This window comes from Triticum dicoccoides, chromosome 5B (genome assembly GCF_002162155.2).
Source record: "Triticum dicoccoides isolate Atlit2015 ecotype Zavitan chromosome 5B, WEW_v2.0, whole genome shotgun sequence".
Classification (NCBI taxonomy): domain Eukaryota; kingdom Viridiplantae; phylum Streptophyta; class Magnoliopsida; order Poales; family Poaceae; genus Triticum; species Triticum dicoccoides.
The window spans coordinates 694,965,478-694,979,164 of NC_041389.1; the positions used below are offsets into that span (position 1 = coordinate 694,965,478).

A 13,687-nucleotide genomic window follows, 5' to 3' on the forward strand; every position below is an offset into this window, starting at 1 on the left:
GACGGAAGCAAGGCCCGTGTGGGGGGTGATACGTCTCCAACGTATCTATAATTTTTGATTGTTCCATGCTATTATATTACTCCTTTTGGATGTTTATGGGCTTTATTTTACACATTTATATCATTTTTGGGACTAACCTACTAACCGGAGACCCAGCCTGTATTGTTGTTTTAACGTGATCTAAAGAGGACTTGGAGTGCAAGTCCAGAAGCAATCGAGGCGGCCAGGAGATAGGAGGGCGCGCCCACCCCTCCTAGGCGCGCCCCCTGTCTCCTAGGCCCCTCAAGCGGCCACCGACATACTTCTTCCTCCTATACATACCTCCGTACCCTAAAACATCCAGGGAGCCACTGAAACACAATTTCCACCACCGTAACCTTCTGTATCCACGAGATCCTATCTTGGAGCCTTCGTCGGCGCTCCGCCGAAGGGGGAATCGACCATGGAGGGCTTCTACATCAACACCATAGCCCATCTGATGAGTTGTGAGTAGTTTACCACAAACCTTCGGGTCCATAGTTATTAGCTAGTTGGCTTCTTCTCTCTTTTTGGATCTCAATACAATATTCTCCCCCTCTCTTGTGGAGATCTATTCGTTGTAAACTCCTTTTGCGGTGTGTTTGTCGAGATCCGATGAATTGTGGGTTTATGATCAAGTTTATCTATGAGAAATATTTGAATCTTCTCTGAATTCTTTTATGTATGATTGAGTTACCTTTGCAAGTCTTTTCGAATTATCAATTTGGTTTGGCCTACTAGATTGATCTTTCTTGCCATGGGAGAAGTGCTTAGCTTTGGGTTCAATCTTGCGGTGTCCTTACCTAGTGACAGAAAGGGTTGCAAGGCACGTATTGTATTGTTGCCATCGAGGATAAAAAGATGGGGTTTATATCATATTGCTTGAGTTTATCTCTCTACATCATGTCATCTTTCTTGATGTGTTACTCTGTTCTTATGAACTTAATACTCTAGATGCATGCTGGATAGCAGTCGATGTGTGGAGTAATAGTAGTAGATGCAGGCAGGAGTCGGTCTACTTGTCACGGACGTGATGCCTATATACATGATCATGCCTATATAATCTCATAATTATTCGCCTTTCTATCAATTGCTCGACAGTAATTTGTTCACCCACCGTAATACTTATGCTATCTTGAGAGAAGCCACTAGTGAAACCTATGGCCCCCGGGTCTATCTCTTATTATATAAGCTTTCAATCTACTATTATTTGCATCTTTACTTTTTACATCTATATTATAAAATGCCAAAATATATTTATCTTATCATACTATCTCTATCAGATCTCACTTTCGCAAGTGGCCGTGAAGGGATTGACAACCCCTTTATTGCGTTGGTTGCGAGTTCTTTGTTTGTTTGTGTAGGTGGGTGGGACTTTTGAGGAGCCTCCTACTGGATTGATACCTTGGTTCTTAAAAACTGAGGGAAATACTTACGCTACTATTGCTGCATCATCCTTTCCTCTTCAAGGAAAACCAACGCAAGCTCAAGACGTAGCAGCGGGGAAATCGATATATATGTTTTCTGTACAGAAGGCACATTTAAGTTAATGAAATTAGTTTTGCAAAAAAAATAAAAAATGAAATATTAAAATATTATTAGAAATATGTGCCTACAGCAAAGCCGTCGGCATAGCTACGGCCACGGAACGGTAGAGCCCTAGATCGATGACGTGGCTTAGGGCGGGGATCGATGATGTGGCAACATCCATGGGCTAGGCCTATGCCGACGTCACGGCCGTCGGCATAGATTTGCCACCCCACAGACTGGCGTGCGACGTAGATTGATGACGTGGCGGGCGACGCGGATCAATGACGGGGGAGCTATGCCGACGGCCACCGTTAGCCCGTCAGCATAGCCTGACGCCGACAAACGGCCGTCTCCGCCCGGGTAGCTGGGCCCACGGGCTCCTCTATGCCGATGGCCGCCGTAGGCGTATTTCTCCCGACGCCGACGGCTGAGCTATGCCGATGTGGGCCGTCGGCATAGATGGATTTACGCCGACGACTTTTCTATGCCGACGGCTTGAGCTGGGCCGTCAGGATAGGCCAATCTATGCCGATGGGGGCCGTCGGCATAGGTTTGGCCATCGGCATCGCCAGTTATTCTGGTAGTGAAAGTAGTAAGAGCATCTATATCCAACCCTCTCAAACACGCCTCATACGCCTGAACGGGCCACCCGGTCATGTTTTTTCGACCCAGTCGGACGCCTCAAACAGGCCTCAAACGCCCGGGCTGACCCCCCCCCCCATATATATCCAGCCCAAATATGGAGGAAATATGGGGGCGCCCGGCACGCCCACCACGTCGGTCTGACGGTAGGGTCCCACGCTGAAACGCCCGGAAACCCGGCGGTCCGACAGACGCCATGTCCGTCGTCGCGGTGCGAACGTCGTGTGGCGCCACTCTGGCTCGCCGCCCAAGACCAAATCTGGCTACTTAAGTCGTGCGGCATCCCCCTCTCCGCGCCGCCAGTTCTAGCCCATCCACCTCCCCCCTCTCCCGCTCTGGTGCTCTGCCCACGGTCGGACACTCCGCCCACGCTCCAGCACTCCTCCATGTTCCGGAGCAAGATAACCTGGCACGCTGATGTCGGAGCGCCGCTACGAGATCTAGCAGGAGATCCGGGCGAGGCAAGTCTCGCGCGCCGCCCACATCGCTGCCGGGATGACTCCGGACTCGCCGGAGCCGGAGGAGGAGGAGGAGGAGGAGGAGGAGATGGCTTCGATGGAGGTGGAGGAGCCCGAGGAGACGGACCAGCAGGTGTCGGCCTTCAACAGGAGCAGGCAGAGGTGGAGGTCGGCGTCACCCAATCCGGCGAGATGGCGGAGCAGCAGGCCATCCTGGAGTCCATCTAGGATGAGTCATATGTGAAGGCCAACCGGGGTTCCTTCTGCAGGAGCGGGCGGAGTCCAACATGCTCTTTGTCGAGAACGACGTGGAGATAGAGGCGGAGGAGGCAGGAGCCGAGCAGTCGGAACTGCAGCTGCCGCCCATGCTGCCGGAGCCGGGCACGGAGATCGTCGTGGTCTCTGACGAGGAGTAGTTAGGATCGACGTTGTACGTAGGTTCTACTTCCTTTTGCATGTCTTTGTATGGATATAAGAATCTAGTATAAGATGCCCGGATGAAAGAAGTGAAATCTGAGGCGTGCCCGGTCACTGCCCGCGGACGCGTCCGCGGGTGTTTGAGGGCCAGGCAATATTTGTCATATGTGGCTGTAAATGCTCTAACATAGACTACTCTTGAACATATGCATGACACTAGTTTTATTCACTATCCTTATGCGCACGTACGGTGCTCGACTGTGTGTGCCACTTGTTGTACTAGCTAAAGCTGCAGCCACACTAGAATTAACCTGCTAGCTAGGCCCTGGCCGAGTCAGCTCATCGTGCATTGCATGGTCCACTAATTAGTGGCGATCGGCGACTAGTCTGCAGCCTGCGCGCCGCGTACCATGATGTGGCAGGAGGAACACATTGCACATGCATACGTACGACGTGCTGTAATACTGTAATTAACCAACACATGCGCAATTAATTTCTGGTTTGTGCAGTATCCCGGTAATGAAAAGCCGTTGATGTGCCTGGCCCAGGCACTTGGGACGGTGATTACTGCGGCCTGGTTAAATCGGAGTACTACCAGATCTCACTGTGTTGCTTGCATGTGTTCACCCATGTACTAGCACATGAGTTGTCTGTGGACAAATTATTGCTGACAACTAAGACTAGAGTACTGCGTGTCATGCCAACTCCGACATGCTCCTCGTCTGCAGATGAGCAGTACATACTCCCTCCATTCCCAAATATAAATCTTTCTACAGATTCTAACAAGTGACTACATACGGAGCAAAATGAGTCAATGTACACTCTAAAATATGCCTACATACATCCGTATTTTGTAGTCCATTTGAAATGTCTAAAAAGACTTATATTTAGGAACGGAGGAAGTAGGTTGCATAATAATATCTTACCAGCCCTCTACGTAACGGATCGACGGAGACCATATGCCATAAATGGTAAGCATGTTGTCCGGACAGGACACTCAGGCCAACTCCACCGCGCCACCCCAAACGGACGTCCGCTTTGTCCGGATTCTGTTCGTTTGGGGAGGGATTTGGGGTCGTGTCCGGGCGTGTCCTGGGATGCGGTGGCCGTGCGCCCAGCACGTGGCCGCATCCATTAGCCCCATCCTGTCCGCGTATATTTCTTTGCAAGTCCTTAAACTTTTTTTATCATTCATTTTTGGTACATGACAATACATCATCACATTTTGACTAGTAAAGCAAGGCCAAAGAAAATAAGAACCACAAGAATACATTTGAGAAGATACCCAACTTCCATAACTGCTCCCTTGAGTTGGGTTAGCGCCTTCTCGATGCACTCATTGTTGATCTGTGGAGGAGGCACGACGTTGTCTCCTCCTTTCTTCTTCAAGCCAGAAGTCGATGTTGCTTCCTCACACGTAGTATCGTGCCTTGTTGCTTCTTCGCACGTAGTATCGTGCCTAGCCTCTAATCTAGCAACAAGTGCACTTGTCTCATCTAAAGCCTCTAGGCTAGCTAAAAGTGTACGAACATGCAATACATTTCACTCTATCAACATATCGATGTACTCTTCTTCCCAATACCAAAACTTGCATCCGTTCTACACAATAAGACTTAAAGTTAGCACCACTAGTCTAATCGAAAGCACAAACCGAAGCTAAAAGAGCACATACCCCATCGTTTAAGCACTTGATGAACACCCATCCGGGATGCTCCGGCGTTGTAGACACGCGGCGCACGACCACCCTTGGGCAGTGGTCGCACTTGATGAGGGGCAACGGTGCGCCGACGAGTTTTTGGGCAAGCACCGAGCCCGGCCGGCCGCCATTCGCGTATCTGCCGGCGGGCCACCGACGGTGCAGATCCGAGCGGCTAGAGGACGAGCCACTGCCTGCATGTGGCCTTGCGGCCCTGCCAGGGCCTTCCGGCGAGGTTCCCGGCTAGTCCATGGCGCGGCCGGCCTCCCACAGCCGGGTGAGCTCAAGACCGACCTGATCCGCCCCAAATCCGGCCGGCGGGCGCGCAAACAAAGTGGCCGTGCTTGGGTAGCTCGGCGGCGACGAGAGGAAGGGGCTGGGCAAGCGAGCGCCCGAGTTGCACGGCTGCAATGGCAGCGGGCGGCCGGCGGCGGCGAGGGTAAGAGAGGGGAAGAGTAGAGTGGATGCGGCCGGAGGGAGGGAGGGGGCGGATAGAAAAAGGCCCGTCCTATGCCACCGACGGGCGCTCCAGGGGAGGACACGCACAGACGACCCGCGCGTCCGCGTGGTGTCCGTTTCACCCCAAAAGCGGCGCAAGCTTGGCCCGCGGATGGGTCGAAAGCAGACACAAAGCGGACAAAAGTCCATTTGCGCCCGCGCGCTGGGCCGTCTCGTTTGTCCGTTTTACTCCAAACGGACGGGGGCGGACAGGATAGGGTCGCGCGGTGGAGTTGGCCTCAGAGATGGAGGACACGGAGCATATCCTACAGTAGTATTTAGATGCGTGCTTGCTAAATTCTTGTCGAGTTGTGCCCGTCCAAGGCTAAATGTCACTTGGGGTCTAAAAGGCATCTGTCCTAACCCTGAAAAAAATATTACTCCTCAAAAAAATTCCTTCCGAAGAGTTAAGCCCGAACTAACCAAACCCCAAACGGTTACATCCTCAAAAATTTGAGGAGCTAAGCCTCAAATTTTGCTCCTCCTGCTCAAATTTGAGTAGCCACCTAGTCGCATCAAAAGATTCATTTCATCTCACTCGTCCTCCGACACCGAGCAGCGCACACCACCGCCCCGGTGACCCATCCGACATCCCCGGCATCCGCCATGACCACACCCTTGCACCCCCGCTGAACTCCAGCGAGATTCAAGTGAGACTTCGGCGAGAATTCTACGAAGTTGTACTTTGATTTCTTCTCTTTCTGGTCCTCCACTGACACGGCCGCGCTCCTCCCCGTCATCCTCGGCCACGGCCACGTTCCTTTTCATTGTCACTAGAGACAAACAAATTTACACACTTACAAAGAAGCACGCACATAGAACATGGATGTCGGCGGAATAGTTGCGTCCCAGACCACACCATCGTGCCACCAGGAGAGCACAGAGAAGAAGAACTCATTCATATGAAGAAGTGCCTAAATCGTGGCATGTGGATGTCATTTTTTGCCGACTTTCTCAACTCCTTCCTCAAAAGTGTATGTCACGCTTGGTGAGGCTCTATCAAATTATTATTTTAATAATCTACCCTAGGGCCTAGATAGCTCCCAGACAACATCTACAGCCGAGAAATCGTAATAGAAGAAGAAGGAAGAATGAAGAAGAAAGACTTCCATGTCGGGTACAATGTGTTTGAGGAGTTACAGTTAAGGCTTTGGTTAGCTCCATATTTTTTAAACTCCTGATATTTAAGGAATTAAGATTTGAGGAGAAGTTTGAAAAGTTTTTTGAGTGTTCGGCTAGAGATGCCCTAATAACTTCTTGGATTTTTCCGATACTACCGCAAGCCTATGTGGTCTCTCGCTTCGTGTCTTTTGGTTTGCATTTTTGTTGCGCAATGTTGGACTTCATGGACTACTCGCAACAAGTTTACCATTGAGCTTCTATTCCCCAACCGTCCCACGGATTGCTTATTCGAAATGAATGCTTTTCTGGTGCATTGAAAGCCGCTGACGATGGCTGCTGACGTTGCTGCCATTGAAGACTTGATGATCAAGATCCGCGCCACTGCTCATAGATTGCTTCCCAACAATACTCCCCTAAATAATCTTATCTCCCTTTTATTTCGGGCCCACGGGCTGGCCTACACGCCTCTATTTTGTTTATGTTGCTACTTATAGCCTTGGCTCGCGATATTGGTGTGTCGTGGTGAGCCCGAAACTTGTTGGTTGATTTCCCTAATGTATGGTGGTACTGTGCCCTGTTGGCTTTATCTATAAAGTCAAACATTAATACCTTCTCTCTAAGATACTAGTAAATGCGTACGTGCATATTGGGACATTTTTTTTGTGAGAAGGAAGAAAATTAATTGGACATTGATATTAGGTAATTAAGATAATGATTACGTGTTAATTACATTGATAATATACATATTAATATTTGATATGATATTAATTGCACCGTAAACATGTTGACCGCTCGCCATTGGAGCAATATAGATGGTTGGATTGACATAGTTTGACGACCGAGATTTATTGAATCTGCTTCTTTGGGTCTTTTTATATTGGTATAGATATGAGAAACACAATGGCATGATAGGATATCTCCGTCATGGACAAACGGTGTAAGCGTAAAGTAGCAGAATCAATTAATATGCAAGAATATATCCAACAACTAAGGAAGTCAATAAAGACTGACACTTAATCTCGCTATGTAGGTTAATCTACAGTTTAAGACATACCTGATTGTATGAGTTAACTCGTCATAAACTCATAATCATGGTATGACCAAAGAGTACTAACAAGATGTGTGGCCTATTCTTGATTATTAATTCTTAATATTGTACTAACAAATACAGATACACCAAATCCAATCAGTAACCTAGCTACTAATTAAAGATGTCAGAGATTCTCATTGACATTTTTTTTCTTGAACTCACAAAGCACGGCTGCCGGAAGTAGAAAATTTACCTCGTGGCGCATCCGTTGCGCCACTAGAACTTATTGGCATGACGAAGAGGAGCAGTATCTCATTTTGGATTTGCTCCAAACACAGTACAAACACAAATTGTATGTGACGTTCGCTACTTCTTCGTTCTTAATTAACATCTTTATTTTCATTTGATCCTTGATATTATTATGCAGTTTTGCTAGAGCTCATCTAGATGACATGTAATTTGGTCTCATTCACCTTTTATAGGCATTGGATGTGACGCTATAAGATGTGTATGTGCTGACATGGGTTGTATGTGTTCTTGTTTTCAAAGTGAATGAGACCAAATTATATCTCATCTAAATGAGTTCTAGGTACTCCCATTATTATTTCCTGATATGGTGACGCCGTCTCAATGCACAGTCCAGCTTGCACACAATGTCCTCCACTGTGATGTTGAAGCCTTCGTCCACCTGAAAAGAAAATGATTTCGACTGGTTGGTACAAAATAATGTCTATTAGTTTGATTTTTCTTGGTTAAAAATATAAGATGTATCTTGATCAGTGAAGTTTAAGGTTTGTCCGACAATTAAATGTAGGTTATATGACTCAAGATTGGCACTGTTGATCAATTTTAACCAGAAGTATATTCTTATGGCGGCAATTTGGTAACCGTTATTGGATATATGTTTTTTTTGCGGGGGTATTGGATATATGTTTAATGCAAGGAATACACTTTGCTCCTAAAACTATTTCAGTGCAATTCTGCTTTGACACCATAAATATCACCAAATATTAAATATTTATGTAGAAAAGCTAACAAATGTGCAGGTTTTATAATTAATGTTACACGTAGCATTTGCGACAAATTATCTACTAACAAGGAGTCCCCTAATTTTCTTAAAAAAAAAAATCAATTTCACTTTCTAAGCCCATGCATAAATTAGTAGTCTTTCGTACTTAGGGGCACAAAATTGTTAACACTAGTTTAGAGAGAAATGCAAAATGTTTTTATTACTACACCTTGACATCGGCACAAAATATCAGATAAAAAACAAATATTTGACTCAGCAGCAAGTGTAATCTATTAACAAAATGTGTTGATTAGTAACGATGTTGTCTTTGCCATGATGTTTACATGGCTGTCGATCAATTTTAATCAGAAATATATTCTTATGCCTGCAATTTATAACTGTTACTAGATAATATGTGTTAATGCAAGGAATACACTTTGCTCCCAAAACTATATTATCGGAAATCCGGTCTGCCACAGTAAGTATCACCAAATTAATACTCAATATTCATTAAGAAAAGCTAACAAAATGTGAAATTTGTCTAATCAACGTTAGGTGTAGAATTTGCGGCAAATTTACTACTCCAGCTGACTTATTTTTTTCAATTTAGTTTTCTTAGCCCATGCATAAATTAGTAGTCCTTCATACGTGCGGGGTCAAATAATTGTTCTCACCAGTTTTTGCAAGAAATGCAAGATGGTTTTATTACATCTTGACATCATCGTCGTTAAATGTCACATAATTAAACAAGTATCTAATAGTCAGTAACAAGTATAATAATATAATCTATAAATAACAAAATGTCCAGATTAAAGTGATGAAGTTGCCTTTGCCATGAGGTTTATGATGAGGGTGGAGGCCGGGAAGGACATGACGTTGGTGTGTGTGATGGTAAGATAAAGCCCCTCGACCTCTGCGAGCAACGTGACAAGGACCCACTTGATGTCCTCGCAGTGGATCCTCACCATCACGTTCCTCTCCAAGATCCTTGCATCGATCTCCGGCAGCGTCTTTGTTGTTGGAGTCTGACTTGTTCGAGCTACTGCCGATGGCGGCCTACCATCGTCGACATTGGAGATCACGGCCTCTTGACGAGCACCACCGAATTGATGGTCCTATCGTCGCGGTCCTCGAATGTCTTGAGCTTCTCCTGCTGCTCCTTGAGGTACCTCACCGCGTCGAAAAGGACGGTCGCCTTGTCCATCTGATGGTTAATTAAGTAATTTAGTCCATGAGCTGGTTGATCGACAGCTGAGCAGTGAGCTGAACTACTGAAAGGGAGTGATTTAATAATGGGGACCTTCTTGAGTCCGGGTATGACAGTGGAGAGCTCGATGAAGTGGCGGTTCAGCTTCTCCCGGCGCTTCCGCTCCGCCATGACGTGTTCTTGCCCGGTCGACGCCGTCCCGTTGCTGGAGGGGGAGGATTTCCTCGACGGCGCCGACCTGTGCGCCGGCTCCGGCACACCGTGGGCGGGAGCAGCGGCCGAGGTGAAGTTCCAGCTCACAGCTGGGTAGTTGGTGCTGCAGTTGGACGACCAGCCGTCATTCTCCATGGCCATCGCGGCGCCACTGTTGCCTGAGCTCCGGCTGTCCATGGCTCTGTACCGGTGGGCCGCCATGTCCGTGCCACCCTGTAGCTCTAGGAGTGACGACTTTCAGAATGCTTCGCCGGCAATGGCCACGTCCTGCCCCTGCTCCAACGTCTCCATGGCCCACTGGATGAAGATGTTCGAGTCGTCCATGCTTGCTCGATCTCCAATGGCCGGTTGGTGGTTGGTGTTCTAGCTAGTTATGTTCTTACTAGTCAACAGCCCGTGCATCTGCACGGGCTAGTGATCTTGAGTCAAAGAACTTGGTGTTTAATATATCTTTGACAAATAATGGACGAAATAGTGTTGACATTATTTCGCCTTTGAATCAACGCACAACCATAATTAGTGACAATGTAAAAAATTGATGTATACTTAGTACAAAATGAGGAAATAGTCTTTATTCATGGTAGTAATCCGGAAGATAGCCGAAAATATCTAAGATGGAAAAATTATTGGCAAAATCATACATGATTGAACAACAGAAAGATACAAATTGAGTGATATTTTGGTAAAAGGGCATTCTTGCAACTGTAATTTTTTTCTCAATTAGCTTTTATCAATTTGAGATAATAGGGAATCATTTTTTTGTATGGTTATTTAAAAATATAGTTTTACCCTTAAAATAGTTTAACTCTTACTCTTCATCGATGGGCAGCAAGTATTATATATGGTTGTGAGTGTACATTCTTTATTCCATATAAGAATTCTTATTTGTCACTGAGATCAAAAGTGTTAATGCTTTATCGAACAAATAATTAAATGGTTGTTTTTTTTCACAATTATGTGCTATTTTAGTCATCGAGTTGGGCAAATGGATGTCGCACATTTGTATACCTATAATTGCATACTATCATTTACTCTTTTTTATACTGCAACTTGGTGAATTTAGAAATAACATTTGCTGAGTCTCTGAGAAATAAAAATTTAAAATATTATAATGCAATGCGGATTATGAATACAATGGGTTTTATGTATGCGATTTGAAAGAAACAATACAAAAAAGGTTTCTATAGGGTATTATCAAAGTTATTAAATATTCTTTGCGTTATATAGGTCATATTTCACATAATAAAATATTTCATTTATAGATCGTTTGACATATATTTTGCAGTGCTTGTCTTATATTTTTTTGTCGCATGAAATCATGAAAACTGTAGTTCGCACGTAATGAATTGGGAAAGTATATACCACATAGCTTTTTGATGGGGATATATTGTGAAGCTAGTATCCTTAGAAATATAAGTGTTAAAGTAAGATATAGAAATATGCAAACTTGTATGGAACTTCAACACATTCAAGTAAGAAGAAGTTGGCGATTGAGGGAGACAACAGAGAATAATCAAAAAAATCATGCATTCTATTATGCCGTAAGGAGAGTAAAAGTTAATCTTTCTCTTCGCGGTGTATCCTAAAACCCTTGCCCTTTTATTGTACACAATATATTTTTGCGGGGTAGCCAATATTGGTATTATTATTTGTGCAACACATTTAAAAAAAAATTTATCTATGATGTATCACTTGTATCGCTTGCATCCTGTACTATGACCAAACTGTACACATATGCATGCAGATTCCCATGTACCATCAGCCAATCCAATCAATCTATGAAGACGTGTTAGCATGGAGCATTTTCTATTGCTTTATCATCGTGTAACGTGCCAAGTTTAAGTAGTACCATCAGGCCAATCTGGTCAATCAATGGGGACGTGTTGGTATGATGCATGTTTTTATTTCCTTTTCAATGGTTGGAGGTAACGTATCTAGGCTTTCCTTTTAAACACGACAACGTCCATGCACGTTTTATTTGTTCCGTATAATAATATAGGACTGCCAGTATAGATCCTTCTTAATCTTTTTTTAGGGGTAGATCTTTTTTATCTTAGTCTTACATTTAATAATCCTACAGCTATTAATGTTGTTTCTCTAGGATTAACGTGGAACCTCGTATGGTGCTTCCGGTTAGTAAATATAAGATGGTAAGCCAGATTTTTTTCCTTTTTTTTCTTTCGAAAAGGGGGACTCCCCGGCCTCTGCATCAGAACAATGCATACGACCACATTTATAAATAAATGAAGAGGTTCAACAAGGTCTTATATTCTGAAAACAAAATAACGACAAGCTCACAAAGAGCCACAACGCCAAAAATAAAAAGCCCGAAAGCCACAACCGGCTGGCATAACAAAGATAGGTAAACTAATCCCTATTACATGACCGTCATCCAAACCGGTTGAAGATATCCCGCGCTACCATCTCTCACCGGACAGATCCAGTAACCAAACGCTCCCTGGCCTCCGTCGGAGTGCGTAACGACGACATACGGATCAGCGCAGTAGCTCGGAATAAAACCTGCAAAAAATGAATATTTGTTGTTCTGTTAAAAGTCAAATCATTTCTGCAGTTCCAAATTTCCCACAACAAAGCACATACTCCTACACGAATGTGTCTAGCTGTTTCAGACTCTATCCCAACAAGCCACGTTCCAAATAACGTAGTGACCGAATTCGAAAGAGTAATGTTAAAGGCGATGTGCACCGTGTGCCACAAAACTCTTGCCAATGGGCAGTCAAAGAATAGGTGCTTGATAGTTTCGTCCCGATCACAAAAACTACACCTAGTAGATCCTGTCCAGTTGCGCTTAACCAAATTATTCTTTGTTAAAATGACTTGTTTATGCACAAACCACGTAAACACTTTAATTTACAAAGGAACTTTGACTTTCCAAACATCTTTGGAACTAGGAATGGCACTAGAGTTAATGACATCGATATACATCGACTTAACTGTGAACTCTCTAGACCTAGTAAGCTTCCAACACAACTGATCGGGCTGATAAGATAGCTGAACCTCCATCAGTCTAGTCACCAAATGAAGCCATGCTTCCCACCGGTCGCCAACAAGCGCCCTCCTAAATTGAATATTAAGGGGAATTGACAGCAAAATCGTTGCAACAGTAGCATCACGTCGTTAAACAATTCGATACAAGGACAGATACAGAAGCGCCAGCGGCGTTTCACCAAGCCAAGTATCCTCGTAACATATAATCTCACCTCCGCAGGCTATGGCTCGCTATAGCCTTTTCAGCAGGGTGCCGCTAAATGGCCGCCTTCACAAATAGTCCGCTTTAGCCCGCTATAGCTGATTTGAAGGCTCGTCGCTATTTTCCATAGCCCGGTATTTAAAAGAACTCTTTTTAAACATATGATTTATGCTATTGTGTGAAAGCATCTAGTACAAAATCTACTTTTTAGGTGCAAGTGTAATAAACACATCAAGTTTATCTAGATGAACCACGTATTCACGTGTGGCATGAGGTAGAGGAGAGCAAATTTGTCTTCGGAGGACTTCCGGTGGTGGTCTACCATGGCGACTAGCTTTAGACCGTAACACCCCAAGGTGCTCTTGTTTGCGCAATGGGCACTAGTAGAAAAAGCTCCATTTGTCCGGGTTCATGAGGATCATTTGTCCCGGTTGCTAAACCGGGACTAAAGGGTCGATACTAAAGTCCAATATCTTTAATCCCGGTTTGCCCAGGAACCAGGACAGATGGGGCTTCACGTGGCCGCTGCAGCTTGCCCAGATAGGAGGGCCTTTTGTCCCGATTGGTGCCACCAACCGGGAGCAAAAAGATTCCACGCGTCAGCAGTTCAGGGGCTGGGGTTTCTGTTTTTTTCTG

The 13,687-nt window shown here is 45.1% G+C and overlaps 1 pseudogene; it reads right to left on the bottom strand.

Annotated features, from left to right (window-relative positions):
- Positions 1-8,012: 8,012 nt before the first annotated feature.
- LOC119310563 lies at positions 8,013-10,164 on the bottom strand (annotated as a pseudogene).
- Positions 10,165-13,687: the final 3,523 nt, after the last annotated feature.